Here is a 26,841-nt window from a genome sequence, read left to right on the forward strand (position 1 = left end):
AGATTTACTTAATATAGATTTATGAATATATATTTTTTTGCAATTTTATGATTAACAAGTTTAATGGCTTAATGTTTTTGCAAACAAATGGTTGTCAAAAAGCGGTTTCGGATGCACAGTTATGAAATTAAACCACTACGACGAAAAAGCCATGGTTCTTGATACAATTGCTTATACAGCAATTGGTATTATCGACTTGCTTTTATGGTGTGCATTTCACCAAACGATTCTCATCTTTCGCCGAACATCATAAAATTCGAGGATCTTTTAAACGTGACGTGTCTCTTGAAAAGAATGTTTTCCGTAAAAAATAACGGAGTGCTACAGCTATTCTCTGTAATTTTGTTACATAATTTTTATAATTTTGTTTTAGTTTTTTTATTTTAAATTAAAATAAATTTAAAATTAAAATAATACTTGTGTTCGAATATACACAAATCTATATTTTCTGTTTTATTTTAACACGAAAAAGTTAGATAAGAAATAGTTTTAATTTATCGTGTTAAAAATTTCAAACAATCATTCTTACTTCAGATAATTTAGATAATTTATATTTCTTTTATATTAACTATCGACATTAGAAGAGTATATTATCGCCAATATTTTAGATTATAAAATATTTGTTTTATAAATATATTTGTGTGTAAAAATAAAATTAATAATTTTTTTTACATTTTTTAAATATTCTTTTATACTATTTTTGTTACGAAATAATATTGTTGAATCACATGAATCACTCAAAATTGGTCTTTTAAAATGAAAAGAAAGATAAGCAGCAGAGACAGGAAAAAGGCACCTGATTATCTGGAGACGATCGATTGTTGATTTACTTGGTTGACTTGGAAATACGGTTTACCAGCTGCCGTGGACAGAAAGATGGGCGAGAATGACGGTGGGTGAAGTGGGAGGAGAGGGGAGGGACAGCCATACCTTGGAATGGTAATGGTAATGGTAATGGTACCGGTGCAGAACGTCGGAAATGCGGATTATACGAGCGTTCGTTTCTTGCCCGATACTTTCTTCAACGTCGTCTTCGCCGACTTCGAGTTCTTCTCCGTCCGTTTACAGTTAAGGATACGATGCCGGGATGAAATTAAGCGCCGGGCTTTTGTCTCTTACGATCATTGACATTTAATATCCGAAATTGGCAATCCGCCGATACTCTCGTTAGCCAAACGATTTTGTAGTCGACCGTCATAACCCGATCAATCAGCGATGATATCAGTATTTTTCTGCTTACAATACATATTTATATTTGCCATCAAAATGACATATCGTATTTAACTCTTTTTTAAAGTATATATATATTTTTTTTATTATTGTATATAGAGATATATCGTATGTGGAAATATATTATTTATAACTTGATTATTGTATATTTTCAGTATAAATATATTAAAAGAAGATTTTTTAGGACATATAAGAATATTTTTTAAATAATTTTATTTCATTTAAAAAATTTTTTAATAACATTTAAATGAAAATATATTTTCTCTTACGTATATTATTAAAAAACCACATACTCTCCTGTAATAAAGTAAATATTATTTTTCTGTTATTTTTTTGTATTATTTTTCTAAAATATAAAAATATAATTTTATTTAAAAATATACGCGTTAATTAATAACTTTTACACTCTATTTAATAACATTTTTGATACGTTAAAATTATTATACATTAAGGTATATTACGATGGCATGCAGCATTAAAAATATTGAAAAAAATATGGAATACGATGTTAAATTAAAATTAAAACATGAATATGTATTTAGGCCTAATATAAATTCGATGCTCAAATTGAAAAATGCCTTGCATCATTTACACATCGATGCAAAGTCTTTTTATTAACACGCGTTAATAAAGACTTATTTGAAACGGTTGCTTCATTAAACAGTTATGAGAAATTTATGGGGACTTTCGCGTAGAATTTTTTTATTTAACAATATTCAATGATCTTTGCGTTCTTTCTCAAAAGAGCAAAGAACGACTTTGTTGCTTTCGATGAGTATATATGTATATATACACATTCATATGTACTTATTTTATGATCTGAATCTAAAGCAAAAATTAATGTGTGTTATTTTATTATATATACTTTTGCTTTTTTGAAATTTTAATTCTATACTCTTTCTCTCATTATCTTCCCCCCTCTCTCTCTCAATCATAGAATATATTATTTTAATATTTATAAAACACAGTTATATATGTTTAAATTTGTGTTATAATTTCTAACATTCTCGTATGTATATGAAACTAATCCTCTAAATTTTTTTATTTTAAAACATTTTCTTTGAAATATTAAAAAATGTTTAATACATATTATGTGACCAATAAACATAGGTTGTCAAAATATATAGAACGTAAAGTCAATATGTTTCTCTTTACATATACTATATTTTGATCAAGTTAGACATTTATTGCATATTATTTATATTACCATTTTAATGAAATTTCCTCGTACTGCCATTCACGACGATTTTTGTCATTTTAACATTCCTCATTCTCGAAGAAGTTTACCTTCATTCCGTGACAAGCTCGCAACGCGTGCACATAGTATACCGCTTTCTGCAATTCTCGGAAAGTATCAAATCTCAAAGCTCGTAGGCGCGCGGCAAACAGCTATATTACTGTATTTTTCAGCGGCCCTTCTCGCGTGCATGTCGGAAAATAATACTACGAGGAATTCTCATTGAGATAACGATATGGACCGTCGTGTAAGAGGGTTGTACGTGCATATATTGCGAGAGAGAGATAGGGGGAGAGAGGGGAAGAGAAAGAGAAAGAGAGGCGAGATAGAAAAGTTCCACGCGCGATTTCGCTGTATGTTTTTCTTTTTTTTCTTTTTTTTTTTCAAGTGAAACGTTCACACTCACAGTTGTACTACCCTACGCTCATCCGCGCGTAGCGAGCACGCGCCGATCGAAATTTGACGTTTGTAGCGGCGTGCGAGCTTCGGTCGGCTTCCGCGAGCGGCGTCGCCGTCGAGATCTCCCGACTCGCGTCGCGTGCGCTCAGTCGCGAGCGCGAGTTCAGTGCGATAGGACGCGTTGTCCGTCGCCGATTCGCGGCGTCGTCGTCCCAACATCTCACGTTTTCCATTTCGTTTCAGTAACGTCAAACGCAAGCGCGCGCGCATCACATCGCATCACATCACGATTCGCCGCAGATCGAGGTGTCATCCGCTCGTGATAAAGTGCCTGCGGTATCTGTGTATTGTGTTCACCAGCCACTCGAGATAAAGTGTCGCCAGACTTAACGGAGCCCAGAGTCTTTTCTCACGTGAGGGAGGAATCGAACAGCGGAGGAGAGGTGCCGTCCACCGTGTCAACCCTTCCAAACTTCTTCGAGACACGATCGATTTTCCATCATTTCTGGTGAGTACCTAGCAATTGTTGCCGTTGATTCCTCGGCGTTGTCGCCGTGTACGGACAAGAGCGCGTCTCTCACAGCTGTCACGCACTCCGCGAGAACGACTGTCGGCCTGTGGCTCTTATCGAGCCGACGTCCGTGCACGACGGCGCGACGAAATTGATTTTGAGCGCGCGCACTGCGGGCGATCCTTGATGTACTCTTTCAAGTACTCGGCCATAACGCAGGATTGTATTCGAAGAAAATGTACGCTTGAATGTGACACGAGTTCGCGACGCGATGTAAAGCATCGCGATAGAATCGTTGGCTTCTGTTTACTTCATCGTTTTACAAACGTAAATAAATCGAAGATTACTTGTAGGTTTTTTGCGATCAAATCACTTTTAATGTTAATGTATACATTCTTACTTGTACGCGTTTATCTATCTTCGTACTCGTGATAATGTTTATACACATACCTCTCTCTTTTTTTCTCTCGGACAACACGATTACAAAAATATATGTATCGAGTTCAAGAGCTTAAAGAAAAAAAACTTGAATGCAATAATATATAACAGAATAATCATTAGATTTCTGAAGGTATAATATTCTAACAAGGTAAGTCCAGCGTAAATCTTCGTAAGCCTTGTATACTTAAAGTCTAAGACATTCCCTTTATCATATCATTTATTCGAGGCTTAATATCGTAATTCAGATCGAGGATTAAACTCGGAATGTTGTTAGGATTAGAGTCTCTCCTAACCTAACCTGCTATTTATTTCGGAGAAATCGAGATTTATCACCATAAGATTACGTGCGGTACAAGCCGCTCGTTCCGCGGGATAATTCCTCGTCGTCGCGCTTACATTGTAAAACGCGAATTTCTCGGCGGTACGCTGCGTTGTGGCCGCGTTTTCTAGAAAGGCAACACACACGTGCAATGTTTTTCCCTGAACGCGCGTTCGACAACAGGTTTTCGCGCACGTAAGCGTCGCATCTCGCTTACGTAACGCGCGTCGAAGGTTGCTTGATCGCGCAGTGATTCCCGGGGGAGTATCCTTACATTCTCACCCCTGTCGAGAATATCTCGCCGACCTAAAATTCTTCGTGAATATTTAAAGATCGCTTTTTAAAGGACGTCTTTTAGTTCTGTCTACTTTACAATGGTATTGTATTATTTTTTTATGGTCTTCCATTTCGATAAGTGACCCTTTGTAAAACTTGAATCGAATCAAAGAACAGGAAAGACCTTTCGATTCTTTTCTTCTTTTCAGCTCAATTTTTTTCTCTAAATGGCAGTGGTACTTTATTTTATTTTAATTTTAAAAATTTCTAGTTAGCAGTTGCAATTTAAATATTTAAATTTAATATTATTGATTTTTCATTGTTGATTTAATGATATAATAATGAGATTATTGATTTTACTATTTTAATGATGCGATAATGAGATAAATAGTAACAAAATTCACAAATTTCACTTTAAAATAATATTTTTAGAGAGCGATCTTTTAAATATTAATTAATAACAATTTCGATTGGATGCATTAATGGGTATTAAAAATCTTTGTATACGCGTATCAAAATTTAATGCAATATGTATTCGGTCAATTTACTGTGATTTTATTATTTTATTCGAATTAATGAGAATTTAATTTCCGGATTCTTAATTATTTTAAAATATTACGAATTGTCCAAAGCCCACTCTGTAACTTTTATAATTACGCATGCATTAAAAGTTACGGAATAGATCTCATACTTATGTAAAAAAATGCATTACAATTATAACACGCATGCGTTAAAAGTTATGGAATAGACCTGCAGATATTACTTCGCGATGTAGATATTAAAATTTTTTTTCTACTTTCTCTCTTTTAAAAATATACTTGAGAATATTCGTGATAATAAAGATAGAATTGTGTTCGATACCATTCGGGATTTTAAAAGATGTAAGGACATGAAATCTATAATATATTGATTATAGCCTTGCGACAGGCGTAATTATGATACAATCGTCTTTGGCGGTACAGGTGTTAACAAACGTGAGTAATTTGCCGCGTTTGCAGAAACGACACGAGCATCGACGCAAATAATCAATAATGACTCTTGCCTTAACAAACACATGTACATACGATGCCGTCTCTTCATGTCGCCGCGTTAAAACATTCCGCGTGAGCGTGATTTCGCCGGCGTTTTCTGTATGTTTTCTCTGTGACGGTTATTCCACGAGACACGCTGCTAATTGGCAGCGTGGAGAAAATACGATTCACGCCATTCAGTGTTTCCACGCGAAACGGATATAACGTAATCGTACACCGCAGGACTCCATTATCTCGTGTCCAAGGACGCGAATTCCTCCATTGTTTCGTGCGGTCGATGTAAATAGGATCGAGAATCCAAATATGCTTCGTCGTCGTCGTCATCATCTTCATTTTGCATGGTGTCTTTTAATGCATGAGTAAATAAGATTTCCATCTAGTATCTCGCAAAGATCTTTATTATATCGCGAACAATTAAAACGTTAACTCGTACGCATGTATTCAGAGTTATTGTATGTTGTTATGAGAAAAAGATAATGGAAAGAATCCGGGTCATTAGGGAAGAGCAAAAGTAGATCTTGTATTTCCGAGCGGTTGCTATCTCTAATTTGAATTTCTCTATTTAAAATCAATTAACTCAATTATTAAATATTTTCTATGCATGTTTTTGTGCTTATATCGAAGTTACAACATACATTTCTAATAGCCAAAAGATTATATATATATATATATATATATATATATATATATATATATATATATATAGCATTTATTGGTTTTTAATTGTTTTTGGAAATTCTCACGTATCTCAAGGGAGAGAGTGCAGTTATGAAATCACATCATATATAAAATTATCTATTTTTACATTCCTAATTCTTAAATTATCTAAAATTATCTATTTTTACATTCCTAATTCTTCATCGTTAAATTAACATATAATTTTTCAAATAATTTTTCAAATAATTTTTTTTCCACTTTTTTCATATATTTAGTTATATTTTGATCGGTACTTTTTCTCGAGTAAATTCTTTTGGAATTTTTATTATAATTTGAATAAAGTCAAATTTTTCTAACAATAAGATTTTTTTAATTATTGGTAATTTATAATAAAATTACAATTTCTTTAAATCAAACAATCATAATTTACTTTTCTGAATAGAATAAAAAAATGATAACTCGGGCCAGTGATTTCTGAGAAATAATACATAATGGTCAAAAATTTGATTTTATGAAAAAGTGTCTCAAAGATTTTAACACTATTCTTATATATACAATATTCTTTTTTGTAAATGGATATATTCAGAAATCATTTTCTATAGCTTAAAATGTTCAAAAAATTATCTATTTCTCTTTAAATAACAAAATAACATTTTAATCATTTTGCATTCTCTCACCTTGCATAATGCATTCTCTCTCCTAATTACATCTCGTCACAAGTGTTCTGAATTAGTGTCTATGAAGTGTCTATGAAGTTGCGTATTGAAGTTTGTTGTATATTTACGCAAGTACATATATATATCGTGCATACATATGACAGGTGGATATATGCCATTTGAATATATCGTGACATAAGATCGTTGATAATGTACTTGCACAAACATGCAACCCATTATCGTTGTATTGTAGGGCGACATTGTGCAAATATCTGGTGAATCATGCCGTTTCCGTCGAATTATATCTACTGATAGCCCATTAAAGGATTTTCTTTCGTCATATCCGATTATTTTATCTTTACCTTATCAATACTCATTGGAAATGACCGATTCAAGTGACCGTTATACGATTATAATTAATTTTATACTTGTTTCTTTTATATAATATTTTATTGTCACTTTATTGATTTTCTATAAATTATTTATTTATGCCGCTTCATTCTTAGTAAGAAATCTGTTGTAAAGGCTACTGTTAAACGTTATTACGCGAAGAGTTTTAACTTTCCATTTGTGTACAATTGCTATGTTTCTTCTACGAAATGATATTTTTCGCAGCACAATTCGATAAAAATTATATAGTAGCCGTATGTAGTGCAAAAAGTAAACAACATAATAACAAGATGTTTGTGTAAAGAAACTTGTTATTTGCAATACGCGGCAAGGAATAATCACGTGATAATTAATTCATAATTGACATTTATTGCGATAAAATATAAAGAAATATAAAATATATCTCGTGCACACATGAATCAGTCAGTATCAAAGCTATACATACAATATTTACAACATCGTGTTACCTTGACTTGTGATCGCGTTTAAACGCAATTTATTAATGCAGATAAGCAAAAACAAACGCGTACATTTCCTCCTCGTTTGAATTATTGAGGACGCGCAAAGCTCCGGTGAACTTTTATACTTCAATAAATCACAAAGCTTCTCGGAAAAGGATAAATCTATAGATGTTCAATAAAAACGAGATTCCTCGATATTGCCACTGACTGCATAACGAGTTCTTCATTATCTTTTTCTCCTCTTTGTATTTCTCATAGAAACACTTTTTTCCCTTCCGATAATCATACAGCTTCGTCGCGCTCCCGCAAGCAAATATTACGTACGACTAATTTCCTGAGTGGCGCGCGCCGAGTTAATGGAGTTTGGTTTTTTTTTTTAATCCGCATACGTGAAGTTCTTTGATTACGTTAGGTAAACCGGATCTTTTAATATGTTAGGAAATGATTAGCTTGTTTAGAGGTCCCAAGTGTGTCACTCGTATAAATAATAAGCTTTATGATGGTTATGTATTTAAAATATGTATTAATTATATAATATACTTCTCATTTTTATTCATATAATTATTTTATTTATTTTTATTATTAATTTTTTATTTTTTATTTATTATATATATTTTTTTAATAACATAACATTCAAGAAATTACATATTTGTTATTATTATTTATACGTATGTATCTCTAAAAAGAGAATTATAAGGAGGCGGAAATAAATTATTAATCAATTTTCGCGTAGACAAATTGATAATTTTACGCTGTCATTTTCGGAAAATACTTTATTCATACCGTAGACATAAAAAGCGTAATCCTCTTGATTTTCGGGTCACAGTTTCACATGAATATGCAAGTAAAGGGATTTTGCTAGCGGTAGATTGGCTTCTTGGCGATTGGTAATACATGCCTAACATCACATCACCGCGGGATTTAAATCTTTAATCGCTCACGGTTAACGCCCGACAGCGGTTGCGGCACATGCCGCAAGCTATTAAAGCCGCATTTAGACGACGCCGCACCGCGTCCATGAAATGCATCGTTCTCACAATACGTACCGCGCGCTTTCCACGCTACATATTCGGTTATCCTTGTCGGTATCCCACCAGAGAATCGTTCGCTACTCCCCTCCGCCTCGTTTCCACCGCCCCACACGCTTTCCTCGGTCCCAAAATCAATATAGGCGTCGCCGCCGCCGTTGACGCCGTCGACGACGACGACGACGCGATCGACGCCGTACTGGTCAGGATTCTCCATCCTTTCCGCCGCATCTCCCTTGACGAGGGACGAGAATTTCCGCTACGTCTCTAACGAACCACGACAATCGTGTTGTCAATTTCTCGAAAGTTACTGACGATAATTAGATGCTGCGGTCGTGTCGTCTCGATTTCTCCAAAGTTCCATGATTAAATTATATATCTTAATCGGAAGTCAAAATTAAGCTCATATTTCAATGTTATAGATAATTATAAATATTTTACATTTTAAAATTTTTTATAATTTTTTTTATTAAATAATATATTTGCTTTCTCTCTCTTTCAGTCTATCTTCTCTTCTCTTCTTTTCCTCCCTTCTCTCTTTACACACACATATACACAATTAAATTCAAGTTTTGACACGAGTAGTCTATAGTTGAGTTGTTGCGAATATTAAAACGTCAGTTTCTTGTCGTAAGAGAGATTCGCAGATAAACCATAGAACAATCCTATATTAATAGTCGCGTGCCCATCGATCCGCCTTTGTTATCCTTCGGGGGTTGAATCGGGTCTCTGAAGCCCCGTGCATATTCGAAAGATGTAAAAGTCGATAGTGGCCGACCCTGGGGAAGCCTATTGCATTCAATGCCCTATTCCTCCTCGCGTTCGTATATTCTATCTGATATTGGCGATAGGCTCGCGCAAGCCAAGCAAGCTTGTCGCGTACATCCCACTCGATTCGTGATTGTCGCTTTTCCACTATACCCCGTTAAAATTAATTGACCGAGTAACGGTCGTGAACGGAAATTTATCAGTCAAAATGTGAGAAATTTCTATATTCCCACGTTGCTGTTCCATCTTTACCGGTTATAGGACGTTATTATCGTTATTAATCGAGTCCACCATCTCTCGTCTCGAGATTTATCGCGCCGCTATCAATATCTCGTGGGCGTGCGTAACGATCGATATAAATATCGGACGACAACTTCATTCGTTACTTCTCTATTCTTAACACTATCGCACTTCATTGATTTATGTCAAAAGCTTTATCGGCATCAAAAGTCTATCGCCACGCGATTTTATACGACAACTCGTAAATTTCGGCCGCCGCTTCGCGCCGATTACTTATATATTTCAATGTAATTTACACTCACTTATCTTTCGAACGCGAATGATAGAATGAATGATTTAAAATCGAAAGCTTTCACATTTTTATTTTCGTTTTGAAAATTTCTCTTTCTATTCATCTGATTGAAAAACTTGATTTCGTGCATTTATAATGAGAGAACGTAGTAACTTACACCGAGGCATGTTTTGCATCGAGACATGTTTTGAATTATTTATGCGTTACACTGACGGACATTAAAATTTTGTTTATCTTGCTTTGGAAAAACATATTAACTCTATTATCATTTAAAAATTATGCAGATTCTGGTTATATAAAGTCAAAGTTTATACATAATTATACGTGATATGTACGAGTAATGACTATAATATTGCAAACATCTTTGCGGATATGTAATTAATGATATTGAATCATGTAAAAACATGACAGTCTGTCTCTCATGGCGTGTCATATAGATCGCGTTCGAGTACAGTAATGGGCTAATAACGATGCTGCGTTGATCGGTAATAATAATAATTGAGAAGAGAATGGCGTCGAGAGGCGTTCCTATGTCCAGAGTACTAAAACGAGTATCTCGATTGAAATGCCCGATTGTCATGTTGAATAACTGGTTATAATTGAAGTATTTATTTTCCGTTTAAAGAATCACAAATAAATATATTTTGAATTATTTATATAATTCAATGATCACATACTTCCTCCTAGTTATCCATATCAATAATGATAATATCGATACAGTAAAATTAAATAATTACATAATTGATTATCAATAATGATATTTATCAACCTATCACCAATGATATCAATCATAGTCGACTGTTAATAAGATGCACACATATCTGGGATAATAAAAGAATTGCACTCAAAACACAAAATACATGTTATCAATTTATTTATGTAAAGTACCACTTCAAATACCGAGATAATGTCATTGAATTTAAATTGCAAGTGAAAATATTCGTGTATACAACTTTTTCTAACATGTTTTTTTATTTATCCGTTTTGTAATCGAGATTTCGATAACAAATCAAAAATTTCCGTCGCGGAAATTGATTACCGATCGACAACATAACTTCTTGTCAGTCTTAACTTGGCAATCTTATATGGCATGTTAAATGGCAAGCATCAGTGTTCAGGATGCGATAATCGCTTAGCCTAATCGTTGCTTAAGTTAATTAACGGAGATGAGATCATCAAGGTCTTGATAGATTGCAGTCACCGTTGTTCCAGAGCTCTTGATCAAGAGTATCAGCACTATTCTTTTTAAATGAGGCATAAAATTTTACAAGGAAAATTTCTTAATTATCGATACAAATTTTAAATTTTATAAAAATAGTAATATTTTTTATAAATAATTAAATAATTTTATAAATTTTATAGATTATTTTTGTTTTGATATCGATAGTGTAGCTAAAAAATAATTACTCTTTTTATTATCTTATGAACGCAAGACGACTACGTATCGATGCCGATATTTCCAAAAGTAACCGCCATAAAGGTCAAGTTGCATTATCGTCATTTCATTGGCATTTCTTACGAGCGTTGTTTTATACAAGTCGTGTACCGGTTAACGGTTCGCTCGGAATTCGTAATACCGTCACACCCGGTATGTGCCGGGTTCGTTAGAAAAAAGTGCACAGGAGAGCCAGAGTCCGAGAGAGTAATGTCGTATACGCGTGGAGTGGCCCAAGTGCGTTCTTGCCGTTTCGGATGCATCGTCGTGTCGGGTCCACATCCGTTGCGCCGCTGCACCGCTGCAGTTCCCGGGACAAAAACCCCGTGCAGGACAATAACCCTGAATAAATCACTGCACCCGATAGCCATTCGGCGCGGGTCCTTCGCTGGTTGTTTATACCGGTGCTGCTGTCTAAACAAGATCAAAACGACCGCCGCCACTGTCTCGTCCGGCCGTTGTCAGGAATTCATCGCCCGAGGCGATGCTCTCCTCGATTATTGAAAATTTCAAAGGCGATCCAATTGTCTCGGTCGGTGAAATGACACGACTCGCAGCGACTAACAATCGAGACCCGACGCCTAATGGCATTTATGGAAAAAAAATTATACTGGGAGCCAATAATCTTCTTTACTGTGTGATTTTATATTATGCATTTTATACTATGCGTTCTGTTCTACGTGAAAATTCAAAATTATTATACATTATTGTATATATAATGCTTTGCAATGATATTTATATGATACATTAAAATTTGTTTCAGAAAAAATACATTGCTCATATTGCTTGTATATTGACAAAGAGAGAAAGAGAAATAGATTTAAATTAATTTTTTTTTGCATTATAATGTTAATTTATTTGAGTTATAAAGTTATAAGAGTGTTTTAAAAATATGTTAGCGTGAAAGTTATGTATTCTTTGCGATTTAAAATATTTACACCCATAATGTATATAGGGTGACGTTCATCTTCTCAAGCGCTGAAGATCGTAACAATTAATAAACGTTCCGGTATTCGGTTGAGACTCGCTATTGATTTATCGTTGTTGAACGCGATGGGCAATTTTCCCACCGTGCCAAAGATTTAGATGCCGTTTAAATGTAAATCTTTGCTAATCTCTACGCACTTAGCGCAGAGACTCGGTACCGGTGGAACTCGAGTTTTATAGCTAATTTTGCGAAACGTGCAGCTACTGTAAACTGCACTTTAAACAAGTTTTAAGCCGCGGTTAGGTCTCTCAACTTTTGAATCTGTGGAAAATTAAGTTTTGCAACCTACTCTCTTAAATGGAATCGGTGTAGCATCAAAAAGCAGTGAAAAATCATTCATGATCTTAATTACATATAAATATATAGTAAATAAAGTCTTACTAAACGAATTAATTATAATAGTAGTTGTTTTAATCAGTGATATTTTAAAATCTAAACATATATTTTGTATCATAATATGTATAAAATATCATTATATATATTTTTTAAGAAATATCTGAATTTGATCAAAAATCTTTCTCTATTTTGATCAAAGTCTTTTAAAAGTTTCTTTATTTTTTATAAATTTATTATATCTTATATATATATATATATATATATATATATATATATATATATATATATATATATATAGAGAGAGAGAGAGAGAGAGAGAGAGAGAAATATAATATATATAAAATTCTGAATTTTTAAATACGTGCTAGTTATAGAGATTTTATTTTAGATATATATGTATGAAGAATTTCTCTCAAAAAAATACAATCGAAAATAAATAGAAAAAATTTTAAAAGCTACATTTTACAAATATGCACTATATTATTGATTTTTCAATTAAATTTTATTATCGTAATCAGTAGGATAAGATGGAGAAGAGAAGTGTGAGTACTTTCATTGAAGATTAATGAAATTACTCACACTGATCTCTGGTAAAATCTTGTGTTACTGCTTTAATTAATTTTCACTGATTGTTTGAGAGAGTATGCATCACTTAAACCGCATTCATAATCTTTTATTATTACTGTAATTTCATGATAATTTCTTAAATTTAACACAATACGTATTTTGTGAAAATATAATATTTTGTACAAAGAAGAAATAAATTAAAAAATATAGCAATGTCTGAAAGCAACACCATTCATCAAAATACATATTTTGCATATCGATTTTTATTCGAAACATTCGGAGCTAATCTGCGATCTGTTGAGAAGAAAGCATTTGCGCAAAAATTCTCTTGCACCCATAGTGAGTACATCACCATACGTCGAGCGGACTTGTAACATTGTCCGCGTGCGTAATTGGAATATATTAATTTTTGTCGGTCGTTTGTCGAGCTATGCACACCGTTAAAATCTCTTATGTGGGTGGGACCGGTTTTAAGCTTCGTTCACACGTGAGAACTGCTGTCGCATACGAGATCGGAACTAGTTCATTTCAGCCGATCTAAATAAAAGACAAGATAACGCGTGTTAGTGCGTCATTTTTATTTTGCATAAGAAACGATCATATATGCGAAACGATATATATATATATATATATATATATATATATATATATATATATATGCATGCAAAGCCAAAGAACAATTATCTACACAATTTTTGTAAAATTCATGCAATTGTAAAGCTTTTAAATTTGAATTTATATGTTTTAAAAATGTACAAATTGTTCTATCATTTTACTCGTTATTTCCAACAATCGATTTTTCAAAATTTTAATTGTTATTCAACACAAAAAAAATCTGAGATAATCCTGGTGAAATGTGTTTCCTGAAAATTTTTAATTTTATAATTTTTAATTGTGTAGTTGTGCAATCCTCAATTTTTTTCTATTATACCTTACAAAAGCAAACGGCAATTATGTGAAATTGCTTTGAGCGCCATGTGCCCAATTTTGTACATACTATTCTTGATCCTGCGCTTGCATATGTGCTTATTTCACGCAGTCATGCGTGCACATGTGCAAATGTGTGTTTCGCGTAAAATACACATTGCGGATTATCCTCCGGCAGATTATATTAATTAAACGTAATGCTAGAAGCCACGAAAAATTAATTGTTCTTCGTCGCTATCTCAATCTTGTGTTAATAGCGCCGTTATTCCTCAATTATTTCCTTTCATCTTATTTCCTTATTGCGCGTATCTTTTTATTCTTTTATGATCAGGAACGGTAAGAGTGTAATGGAAATTTTATTTTGTATGATGATTATCTCCATCGTATTTGATCTTTCAGGTCACAGTAGCTTATAAATATTTTATATGACAGTAGCTTATAAATATCTCATATAAAAAATGAGTTTAAGTGTAAAAGTCATGTTTACAGTGAAACGTAAACATTATATATATATGTTATTTAATTTTAAATATATTTTTTTTATAAAACTATTAACGAAATGATGCTTTTGTTTGGATCGATATGGAAAAGCACTTTATATTATGCATACAAAAGACATGAACGCAAAGTTAGCATAATTTTCAACGTAATCGAACAGAGAATATTTTTTTTCCAATTTTCGTTCTATTGTCTTCCAACGGTGATGGCGGGAGTGGGGGCGGAGGGGTTATGAAGGGTGCGCGAAGCGTACAACGCGATCCTTTGGCAAGCGTTCGCGGATCCGATCATTGATTCTCCCGATTCCCATTCTGCTGTCAACCAGCGACATTCTTGTTCGTTCGCTAACCTTCGAAAACGAATCCCTTTCATGAATGGACGCCGCAGCCATCAGCAGCTTCTCCCGTGACTGTCTTCGTCTTCAACGTTTTCCTTTTTTTCCATATTGCGTATTCACTTTCATTTCGTCGATTCTCAATTTTACGCTCGACTTGGTGTCGTCGCGCATAATATATCAAAAATATAAGGGACAGGTAAATATATACGCGCGTATCGTACATAATAAGACACATGCCTCAGCAATAAAATCAATATGAAATTCATGCGGCATTTCTGGAATAAAAAAAGGGACGCGCAAGAAATCACTCGTCGGCATTAGTTAAAACGGAGTGGACGCGTCGAGAGGATTTCTTATCTTTTAGGGAAAATACGCGACAATAATGAAGCAACGGAGCGTGTCGAGAATGCGGATGTGCATTTGGGATTCGATTCGCTTGATTTATCGATCATTGCCAAATTGGCAACGCTCGTTCCTACGGTTCGTTAGGCGGTCGATCGACCATCGAAGAATCCTCGCGATCAAGATTTTCGGTGATTCGGCTCTCGGCGAACGTGAAATTGTTTGAAATTTCGCAAACGTGTAATAATATAACGTGTAATATATTTCGTTTTTTATTATAAAGTATTTTTTTATTGTAATACATTTCTTATATAAAAAAGAATATATATTATTTATCAAATGATGAAATAGTTAAAAAATTAGTAATAAATTTTTTTCTTTTGTATAATATAATAAAATTTTTTATGATTTATTATTAATTTTTTATCTTATTATTAAATATTATTTATATGTGGGATAAAAGCAAGTTTAAAGATTTGGAAAAAAATGTTTTAATATTAAACCTTGATAGTACGATGAGTTATTTTTTACACAAAAGGATGTTAGATATTTTTAGTTTCTGCGTTAAAATATATCGCGGACAATGTGCTGAGTATTGCTATATATTTGTCTCTTTAATAAGTGCATATACTATAGCGCAGTGACGTAATGGGGACGAGTTACAGCTTCCGCGGCAATGTTCCCCATAGATCCGTTTAACTTCACACCGGAAGTTGTAATAATTCCGATGATGGCACGTTCCCTCTCTCGGATGGCTGAGCGAGCAATTGCAAGATGTAAACGAGATCGTTGAAAAGCATATCGACGTACGCGCAAAAAATTGATTTACATTTTATGTAATATCTTAATAAGTTATATAATTAATTGTTGATTTTCGCCAGTAAGAGAAAACTTCCGGTCAGTCGGGGATTACAAAAAAATTGGCTCGTTACTTGATTCATCGCTCTAGTTTTTGCTTGTCGACGTCGGTAAAAAGATTTTTCAACCTGATTTAAAGGCTCTCTTTTATCCCGAGTGGTCGCACGAGGTGCGAGCGAGGTGTCGAGCGAGAATCACGTACTCCGATAAGTGGCGGATGTTAGATATAGCTAGAGTCTCTATCATGATCAATGATTTTATATATGTCGGTCCGCATTCTCACCGCACTTGAGAGTTAAATATGCCATTTGTGATACCGATCCTTAATAAATCGCATACATCCGACATGCATTAAATATTACAGACCTGTTTATCAGTGTTAATACGATTGTTGAACTTAAATTAAAATTTAAACGCCGAAATTAACGAAGCGAAAAATAAACCAGAATAATATTATCATTACTTTACTTTCCTCCATAAAGCAAAGAGAGAAAGAAAATTTTCTATAAATCTTACAAAATACATTATCTGATTGATTCGAGTCTGCAAATCTTCGTGAGTGCTTTACTTGTGCGCGGAGAGATAAAAATTTTCGAATCGTGATGAGGAAGCTGCGAAAGTACATGCACTTCTCTAGATATTGATTGACCGGGAGGGAGAGCTTCGAATCAGCGAGCAAGCTGTAAAACGCGTTGTGACGAGAGCACTTAAGGAGTTGAGGGAAGAATGGAACGAAGGACTGTTTGGACAAGAAGTAAGAACGTTGATAAAAACGTAACGCTTCATTGGAAGTACTTACTTTTGACGTGGAGTAGAAACTTGTGTAATAAATGTAATATAGGTCGTGTTATCGATTATCCGTCCAACATCTATTAATAGACACCTTGCAGAATAGGGCGCGATAGCTATCGATCGCAGCGCACGATAAAAGTTTGCCCCATTTCTTCATCCGCCACATATATCCCTCCCGTATGTGACGCTTAGCTCTGACATTAATCTAATTTAATTTGATTTTCGATATAACTTTTCTACTTATAGCGTTCTAGGTTTTTTTTTATTTCTAATCCATTCGCGTATTTCCCAATCTCTTGAGATTTGAAATTCAAATTTTACATAAAATTCTCTTCTACGGATTTAATTTAAATTGATTCTCATCGAGTTTAAAATATTTCGTTTTATTTATAATGTTTTGAAAATTGATCGTTTCTCTCCAGGCGATATCTATTCGCGTGTATGTTTTACCGCGTTTATGCAAGGGCCAGTGACACTCGCCGCAAGTTCTCGTGCACGCGCAAACGGGTTGTATCGCTCATCGTCCACTTTGCCGGAGCGAAATGCACCGGGCAGATGCGTCAAACGCGTGTACGCATCCGCCCGTCCGTTCCGTCATTATACTATCAGACGATGCAATTGCCAATTGGTAGTGCCGGGAGCGAATTTTCTCGTCGCGCGTCCCTTCAGCGCGCTCTCCGCTCCAGCGTCAGCGTTTTTTTCGAAACGTCGATCTGGTCTGACGCCTTTCGGAGAGTGACAAGGAGAGGAACTCGTTCCTCTTGAATATGATAAAAGGGGTGGATGACCGTTTTTTTTGTCGCTATACTTGTGACCGCACAAGGCGACTTATCACGTACCAATCTGTATATTTTATGCGTAAAATTAATGCTAATATCTCGTGTTAACATTTCCATTTGAAAGCATACGATTTGCGCGCGTACAAACATCCGATTTTATTATTTCCAGCTATAATAGATGCGCAATGATTTTTTCTACGTGTCGAGGGATTTTCTGAATAAAAATCGTCCAAACTATAGTCTTTAAAAGAATCGTCCAAACTATAGTCTTTAAAAGAATAAAAGTCTAATTTAACAAAAATAAAACTTGAAACCCTATGAAACGCGGGATGTATTTTTAAAGCACGTCGTTTATATCGCGTACCGAATCGTTTCAATTCCAGACGTCATCCGTCATTCTTTGTCATCGCGCAGACGTTCGTGAACGAGTTATGTAACGCCGTCGCGTCGTCTATTTATTGTTTGATCTTCAGCAGCGGTGCTAACTCGTTGGGTCGTTGCTATCGACAGTCGTCTTTACTCGAGCTTCGTTTCGCCGATGTGACGCACGTCAAACGGAGCAACGCACGCGCGCACGCACGCACTCATGCACGCATGCACGCGTGCGTGCTGATGTTTACGCTCGTAGATACAGGCGACTCCACGTGCGCGCCGATGTATATACAATGTTGGGAATCGAGACCTCCCTCCCGAAGACGCGCGGGAATGCGACCGAGGGAATAGAAGATGGGGTGCGAGCACTAGGGGGTGAGCTTTGAGTCGCGTTAAACGTGTCGAGGGGAATGGCAACATCGATCCGACAGAAAATTAAGGGCGCGCGTGCATGCAATGGCGACAAAGGAAAAACACGGCATTCGCGTTCTTGTCTCAAAGGCCAATCAAAATTATATGTCACCATCTCAGTAATTACACATCAAGTAAATCAATATACTCGAATCGATGCAGATAGAGTAATTTCTAAGTAATTTATAGAATAATTTATTTTATTTAATAAAAAACTATGACTTATTTAAATAAATTTAAAAAATACTTGACGAGATCGAATTATCGATTGCTTGATTTGCAACACGTCTCGCAGAGATTTTCAGGTTTTAAATTTTCTTGTGGATAATTTGAAATAAATTCTTCAAAGATATATATTCTAACGCGATCAGAGAAAATTCCGCAGACACGAGTTGTCTGTCTGCATGACTAGCGAAATTATGATGACCGCCGCGCAACACGCCTCTGCGGAAAGGATGTGATCAAATGGTTTGCCTCTCTCGCGGTACAGGAAATTGGATCTGACAGTCCCTGAAAGCTCGTTTGGTCTTTCACCGGGTTTGTTTCGATGGTAACGGCAAAGCAAATTACATTTAAACCGCGCATCCGTCTTTTCCACGTCGCGCTTACTCGCGTAATCCCCGTTTAATCCCTTCCCCCCCCGATCGAAATGCGCTTCTTTGCGGTTACTATCGAAAAGTAATCGACCTATTACTTGGGGCCGGTAAATGCACGTGGTTCGCATAACGGCATGGATTCTGCGATCCATTCAGAAGAAGATCATGGTCGATGCGAGAAGGATCGGAGTCTCCGCGAAAGGAAGAAAGAATGCACCGCGTCATAATTATTGTCTCTCGCGTTACATGCACGAGGAATAACGACAGCTGCACGAATCCTTCCGGCGATCCGTTCCCTCGATCGCGTGATCCTCGACGACGTATTCATTCGCACTTGCGGCTCATCCGCAAACGCGTTTATCCCTTTCTTTTTTCCCTTAAATGGAGGCAAATGGAAGGGAAAGCTTCGCAAATTGCGTCGAGAAAAATGCTGAAATATTCGAGAAACGATGAGCGAGATATATTACTATCGTTATTACGTACTATCCGAGGATGTTACGTGCGAGGGGAAAGAGTAAACGCGTGTTTTATCACGACGTCGCTTTGCAAGCGTACACTTGGCGCATCGTAACTGCAAATTAATACCGTTCGCGGTACGATCCGAGCGATTCCGCGTGCCGAGTTTCGCGCTAATTATAAGCGAAGCCGTGCAAGTTCACGGTAACGTAACGCGAGAAGGTTACTGTTACTTTTCCCGGTCTCTCTTCTACGCGCCTGTCTCCCTCTCCCTTCATCCGGTGTCTCTGTCCTCTTCCCCCTTTCGATGAAACGCGGCTCAAAGATAGAGGCTGCGGAAAAAGAAGCAGAGGAAAACGACCGAGGAGAAAAGAGTTGGCCCTCTCTCGAACTGACTCGGGATCGTTTCTCGCGATACTCTCTCGTACACATAACAGCAATTCTCTCTTCATCCTTTTCTCTCCCGTTGCCTCTCTTCCCTCCTCATCGTCTCCCTGAACTTCTCGCTGAAACAGAGAGAAGAACAGCAGCAGCGGCGGCGGTAGAAACATCGACTCTTCTGGGTTGCAGGAGTTGCGGTACTGGTCTAAGGGAATTACCGTTAGAAGAGCTGCACTCGCCTTGCGTACTTCCTAGACTCCATGTTACACATATATACCTGCGCCTCTCTATGCCCCTTCTACACGGCCGGAGTCTCCGTGTGTGTATCGACGTACATACACACACGTATACACATGCCTAGATGCACGAACAAACTTACAGGTGTGCGACTACATGCGCGTATAATATCGTGTATAATGTATGCGCCGATATACGTAGTGCTTCCAGTTCCCGGCTGGGACGGTTCGCTTTTGCCAATGGAACTGGTAGCCGATACGGATGAAACCGTCGAACGCGAACATTCGGTCCATTCGGACACCCGATCGTCTTGCTATTCATCGTAGAATTTCAAGAGCGTCGTGGGACTGAAACTTGCCGGCGTTTCTGTGTCAAATCCGCGGACACGAGCCGAGAATCCGCGCTCTGCGGACAGAGTTCAGCGAACTGCATCGCGCGCGATATTGTTGCGAGAAAGGTATATTACGCTGTTCGCGGCAGCGATGGAGAGAACACACAGTAGCCGTAATATTCGCGCACGTGATTCCGAACAATAATTATAGAGACGTAATTATCGGGAGATACACACTCGAAGAGGCGAATATGAAAAGGAAATGATGCCATATTATTTCCTTTTTATGTTTAATCTATTTTTTTTTTATTATTAGAACGCAATGTTGTTCGCAAATTTATGAGTCACAAGACTATCTCTGATAAACTTACTTTCGTAATTCTCAGCGTTATCGCGAATCTCAAACGGATACGGGTTTGCGAGCCATCCGTTCATTCAGCTATTGTTGAACGAAGTCCCGATGTGGGAAGGAGATAGAAGATGCCGGGGAAAGGAAATATGGAGCAAACGGTCGCTCATTCGCGGGAAATGGTATGCGAGAGATTAATAATCGCGCGGGCACGCGAGAACAGAGGTAAAATAAAAAGTTATCGCGATGTGTTCGCTACTTTGTTACACGTCTGCCTGGAGAGTCAGTTTCCACTTCTTTTTCTTCTTCCCTCTCTCCCTGCGTCCCTGAACCTCACACTTGGCCACTCGGTCATTGTTCGGCTCACAATGAACCGTTTCGATATATACCCCACACGTGCGCTTAAGTGCCCACACATATATGGTCGGTGCACTTTCCTTGTAGATGTGCATGTGCGCGCGCGCGCGCCTTCGAGACGGAGACAGACTTATGTGCGCGCCTTTATACATTACCTTCTGTCGGTCGGCGCCTTAATTAGTACCATGGCTCTTATATGCGACCAGTCGAAATCGACGTGACCTACCGCGAGACGCTATGACATTGTTGTAGAGGAGAGATACTGAAGATTGAAAAAAATTGTGATACTTCGTCTCGCCAGAAATCGACATAAAAGAAGAAGATTAAGAAACGATCTGCCGTTATCTGTCGCGCATTATCCGTTCGTGCCGGCCACACGGAAACGCATCGCGGTCTCGTTAATTCGCGGCTTGATTATAGAATTAATAGCTCGCTCTCTACCGGTGGAATTAGTATCGTGAGTCTACAATCGAGATCTTCTTTCTTTCTCTCTCTTTCTCTCTCTCGATGCAGCGAAGTTATCTTTAATAATGAGTTATTGCATTTTAATGATCTCAAGTAAAATATTTTTGCTTATATTTTGATCTTGAATTGTGAAAGTAATCCTCGATTTACACGAAAAACATTAAAATTGTGCCCTTTGCATAAAATGTAATTTTATTTAAATTGCTAATGTTATTCTTAATTTAAATACTATTTGTCGAACAGAGAGAGAGAGAGAGACAGTTATTTTTATATTATGTAATAATACTGTATTATGTAATAATTACTTTTATTATTTTCCAGTTATTGCTTTTATAGATGATGGACGTATTAATTAAAATTAATTTGCTCCAATTTATTCAATTATTTGTACAGGAACTGTGAGGACTCACGTTCGATATAGTTGTCAATTGTGTTTAGTTGAGAATCAAAACGCAGACCAAAAATCTTGACCTCTTTAATAAAGAGCAAATGGAATCGATAAATCGAGGCAAGCAATGGCTGTAATTTCTTCCACGCGATAACGGCAATAATACTTGAGCTCATTTACCGTAATTTACAGTACATACTCTCAACACGTTTCAATATTTATATTATTTCTTATGTTAAAATTGGAGCGAAGTTTGTGAGCTCGTTTAAAATTGGAAACAATTTATAATACAGATTGTTTACATTGTTATGAAATTATGTTAATAAGAAATATATAACATTTAATAGGACATTGCTGTTGAATAATTTATTTTGTTCGAGAAAATTAAACTCGAGATTTTAATTATCGTACTTGATTACTAGATTTAATTCAGAGGAAGGAAGCTTATGGAAAATAATTGATTAAAAATTTAAAATTAGAATTACAACTTTTTCAAGGCACATAACTGAATTTAAACACTCGTCAGAAATTGAAGATTCGATTACAGTTAAGACGCATGCAGAGCCATACAAATTATCGAGGTTATCAAACATTCTGTAAATTTATACTCATCTTGCTATTTTCATTCGTCTCAAGCCAACCGTGAACCGCACATCAAATTAGCGTACTACTAATGTCCGACCGTTATGTTAACGTAACGAATCGCGAGCGTATTCAGGGAAATACCTTGGTCGACCCTGACATAACGGAAACATACATCAAGGATATCCTCTTGGCCATCGTAGCATTTTGTTGATAAAGCACGAAAAGACACTCGTAAATGGAACGCGCACTCGTAGATTATGCGCAACGTGAGATTAACGAGAGAACGTATGCGAGAGTGAATTATTCGCGCGTCGATTTCGCAATATCCGATATTAATTAACGAGCATTAAGCGAGTCGATTTCGAGCTGTTCTCCCACCGTTCCACACGAGCTGGAATGCTTTTCAGCGAACGTTACCGCGGTCGCTTTGCCCGATCAGCGAAATCGTCATTATGCTCATACATATTGAACCATAAGCCGCATGGACGCGAGCCGGATTAATTAGCGTGCACCGCTAATTATCGCCGTTACGGAACGTTCAACGGCCGTGAAAGTGTTTGGGCGATCGTGCCGGATTTCTTTACTGCGCTGAAAAAGAGCGTCGCTTTAACGTCGCGTGCGCATCCGCGATCGCGATCGCACTCTTATTAGAGTGGAAGAGAATGTGAAATTACGGTTGAACTCGGTCTTAATTGTCTTCATCGTAATCTACATCTATAATCAAGATCGAAAAATTGCCACTCCGAAAGATATCTCCATCCCCTGCGCATCTGAAATTATAATTAAACTGTATTTAAAGAGACTGCGATTCCAGTCGCAGATTATAAGTATTTACGTGAAAGAAAAATTGCTATTTCGAGAGGTATCGAGCGGAAGACGTGAAATTGTAATTAAAATTGTAATTAGATAACGCAATCGCTTTTGATAAATTCGAACGATTATTCTCTTCGGAAGATCTATCTCTCTTTCAAGCGATTTTCCACCATGCGCTTTTTTTCCACCTGCCCTTTTAGGGATCAGGTGTTAAGGTGTCAAACGCTCGCTGTGGATTCCTACGATGCGAAACGGGACTCGTAATGATCACATAGCATCGCGAAACTTTGCTCGGCCACGTGCTCGTTAGGGGCTACATCCCGCGTACCTTAGATGCGCGTGTTACACGCGCGAACATCACATCCTTATTACACGAACATCATAACTGAAAATGGATATACGCTTATTCGTCTAACGCGTATATACGCCGGCATCTGTGAACGCTTGTAAGTCGGTGGCTGACCACGAGGGCACACCACTCGTTTGTAATTACGTGTACATTCTATAATTCATGCGCGGTACCAGAGAACGTTCGTTGCCACACGACTCCTTAACTCTCTTTCAAAGGTATACGAGACATCTTAGTTCGGATGTTATTTAATTATCGGTAATATCCTCTCTTAATTAGTGGTTGCAAGGTTCACGATATAATCACAGTAGTCTGATCAAGTTTAATCAATATTCCTATAAATTAGCTTCTCCCAGTGTATTAAATTATTTTATTATATATCTTTAATTATATTATATTCGCTTTATATAATTATTAAATATATACAATTTTATGCAGATTACGAAATTAAATGAAAATAAATATAATTTCTTTGGTCGAAAAATTAATTTAAATACAATTTTAAATCATTTTTGGGGAAAGAAGAAATATTAATTCTCTATTCTAAAATTAATTTTTTACAAACTTAATATTTTAATTACAAAATTATTAATAATTATAAATGCTACAAAATTATATCCAAAAACCAATCGATTTTAGATTGATACAAAAGCTTTGTAGCTTGTCTAAATTATATTCCTTAATTTCTAAATTTATTTTTTATTCTCTTTCCCTTCATCAATGTACTTTAACATATTTTAACGTATTCCAATCGAAGTAATCCAACATCGAGTACAATTGCATCGATTGCCATTCTCTGCCTTGGCATACCTTAATTCAGTCTGACTTATCTCGTCTATAATTCTGTAATCCAAATTCTCGAGGCATACACTCGCGGCACGGAACTCTGAGAACGCGCGAGCACGTAACGAAATCTCGTGCGAATTTATGCACGTCCGGAGAGAGCGGGCAGAGGAGCGGAGCGAAAACACGACGGTTGTGTATATAAATTTACGCATGACGCGCGCGCGCGTCGTATGCGTGCATCGTGTGCGTGCATTACGTGTGCATCCACCGGTTGGTGGATGCCACGCCCCTGGTTACAGGACCCTCGTAACCTACCCGGGGTTGCGACGGTCTAGTACGGTTATCATCGCGTAACGCGCGCGCGCGCACACACACACACGCACACGCACATACACTCGCAATAAAGCCTCCGTAACACATGGCTGCGACCGACCACGGAACGATGGAGATCGAGCCGCGTATATCGTTTGTAATTAGCGTCCGGAACACATCGAGCGAGCGCGACATATGCGTGTGTGCGCGCGTATTAAACGCGCATGTAGCATAATGCGGTAATATCTGTGCCCTTCGGCGCAATTAAGCGATCGTGCGGTTCGATTCTCACGACTGCCTTCCCTCTTTCGCGCGATATTCGATCGGCGGAAACGAAATGTCGAGCGAAATGATTCTTGAAATCCTACTTTTAATTTCTGACCGAGTGTCGATTATTACCAAGGAAAGGTTCCAACCTTCGGTTTGCGGAATTCGCGGGTATTCGTGAAAGAGGACGATATACAACGCTCTCTCAAAGAGACTGCGGGTAATTTCGACGTTTTTGTCTTGAAGATTTATCGGGGTATAATTTTTGCTTTTCTGCTTCTTTTTTCATTAGCATAATGACGCGTAATTTCCTGTTTTGTTCGCGCATATTTTAAAAAAATCCTCTCAACGATGATCCTTGAATAACAGAAGACTCGAAGAAACTCTTATCGATTTTCTGGGAATGTCGAATCGTAAAATATACTTTTCTCCGACCTTTCCGTATGGATTATATTTATGAATAATTTTATTGTATCTAAACCTTGGCCGTGCTATACTAAGTATTTGAAACGCAAACATTTTCTCCCGTCTTCGTTTCCTTTCTTCCTCTCGATCCCCCTCTGTTAATCTACAAACGTGCTTACGCTCGCTTCTACGAGGACGAATATCGCGTTGCCGGTTTTGTTCTCGCTTCCTCTCGTTTATTCTATCGCTGCTCGTGTTCTTTTTCTATCCGCGGTGGTATGTAAAGGCCAATTTACATGGTCTTTTTACGGTACCGTTCCATTGTATTCGTACTTTACACAGATATTATCGACTTTCGCGATATCTTTCGAACACAAATTAATACACATGTTATCGTAAAATCATGAAAATTTTAATCTGCTATTATAAAATTTATGTAATGATTTTTAATTCGGAGAAACGTAAAATATCACATACATATAGATTATTAAGATAAAAAATTGGAGTTACTTTACGAGTCGTACATAAATTATTCTTATAAGAATTATTCTTAACTATATCCGCTGATTCGAACGTCCGTTCTAAATGTGCCTTAAGAGAGACACGTTGTCGCATTACTCTTATCGGATTGCTGACGACGCTGACGACGCTCGCAACAATGTTGACCGTTGCGACTTGAAACCAAAGACGATCTCGAAACGCGACTCAACGCGAACGAAAACTGCATACGTCTTGCCGCCTCTCAGTTCGTCTTCTCGTTTCGAGTGAAGTGGTTCGTTCCTTTGGTTCGCACAAAGCGAACTCTCGCATTGATAATTGCGACTGGCGCATCCTTTATCTCGTGAATTAACGCGCGATACGATATTATTGTCTCTTCAAAGAGAGAGATCTCAGGTATCCGTTATTTCTATTCAGTTGAAGTAATTTCATTATCGAATCTAAAGTCGAGATCGTAAAATTACTGATTAGATTTTTCTCCTTCTTAATTAATCGTCGACAGGCTTCGTTCCTAACGATCACCTGAGCAGCTGAAGTGACAAGAAAGTGTCAATTCCATAGTTTCCACATCCCTACAGGTGTCGTGTCTCCTGTCGTCATGCTTATTATCAGACGAACATCGTCGTTGCTGCAATCAATCTAATTTAAAATGAAAAGGAATCATTCGTCACGATGACTGGAGCGTGGC

The 26,841-nt window shown here is 36.8% G+C and overlaps 1 protein-coding gene across 8 annotated transcripts in view; it reads left to right on the plus strand.

Annotated features, from left to right (window-relative positions):
* The first annotated feature begins 3,002 nt into the window (after positions 1-3,002).
* Positions 3,003-26,841, plus strand: part of Prosap (SH3 and multiple ankyrin repeat domains prosap) — a 118,682-nt gene continuing 94,843 nt past the window's right edge. For all 8 annotated transcript variants that reach the window (XM_083085833.1, XM_083085839.1, XM_083085840.1 and 5 more), the window contains exon 1: positions 3,003-3,374. The gene's annotated coding sequence lies outside the window, so the exon portion shown is untranslated. The remainder of the gene's footprint in view (positions 3,375-26,841) is intronic.

The sequence above is a fragment of the Camponotus vicinus genome, unplaced genomic scaffold (assembly GCF_025532165.1).
Source record: "Camponotus vicinus isolate PSW18456_S1 unplaced genomic scaffold, iyCamVici1.0 SCAF_13, whole genome shotgun sequence".
NCBI classification, from domain to species: Eukaryota; Metazoa; Arthropoda; class Insecta; order Hymenoptera; family Formicidae; genus Camponotus; species Camponotus vicinus.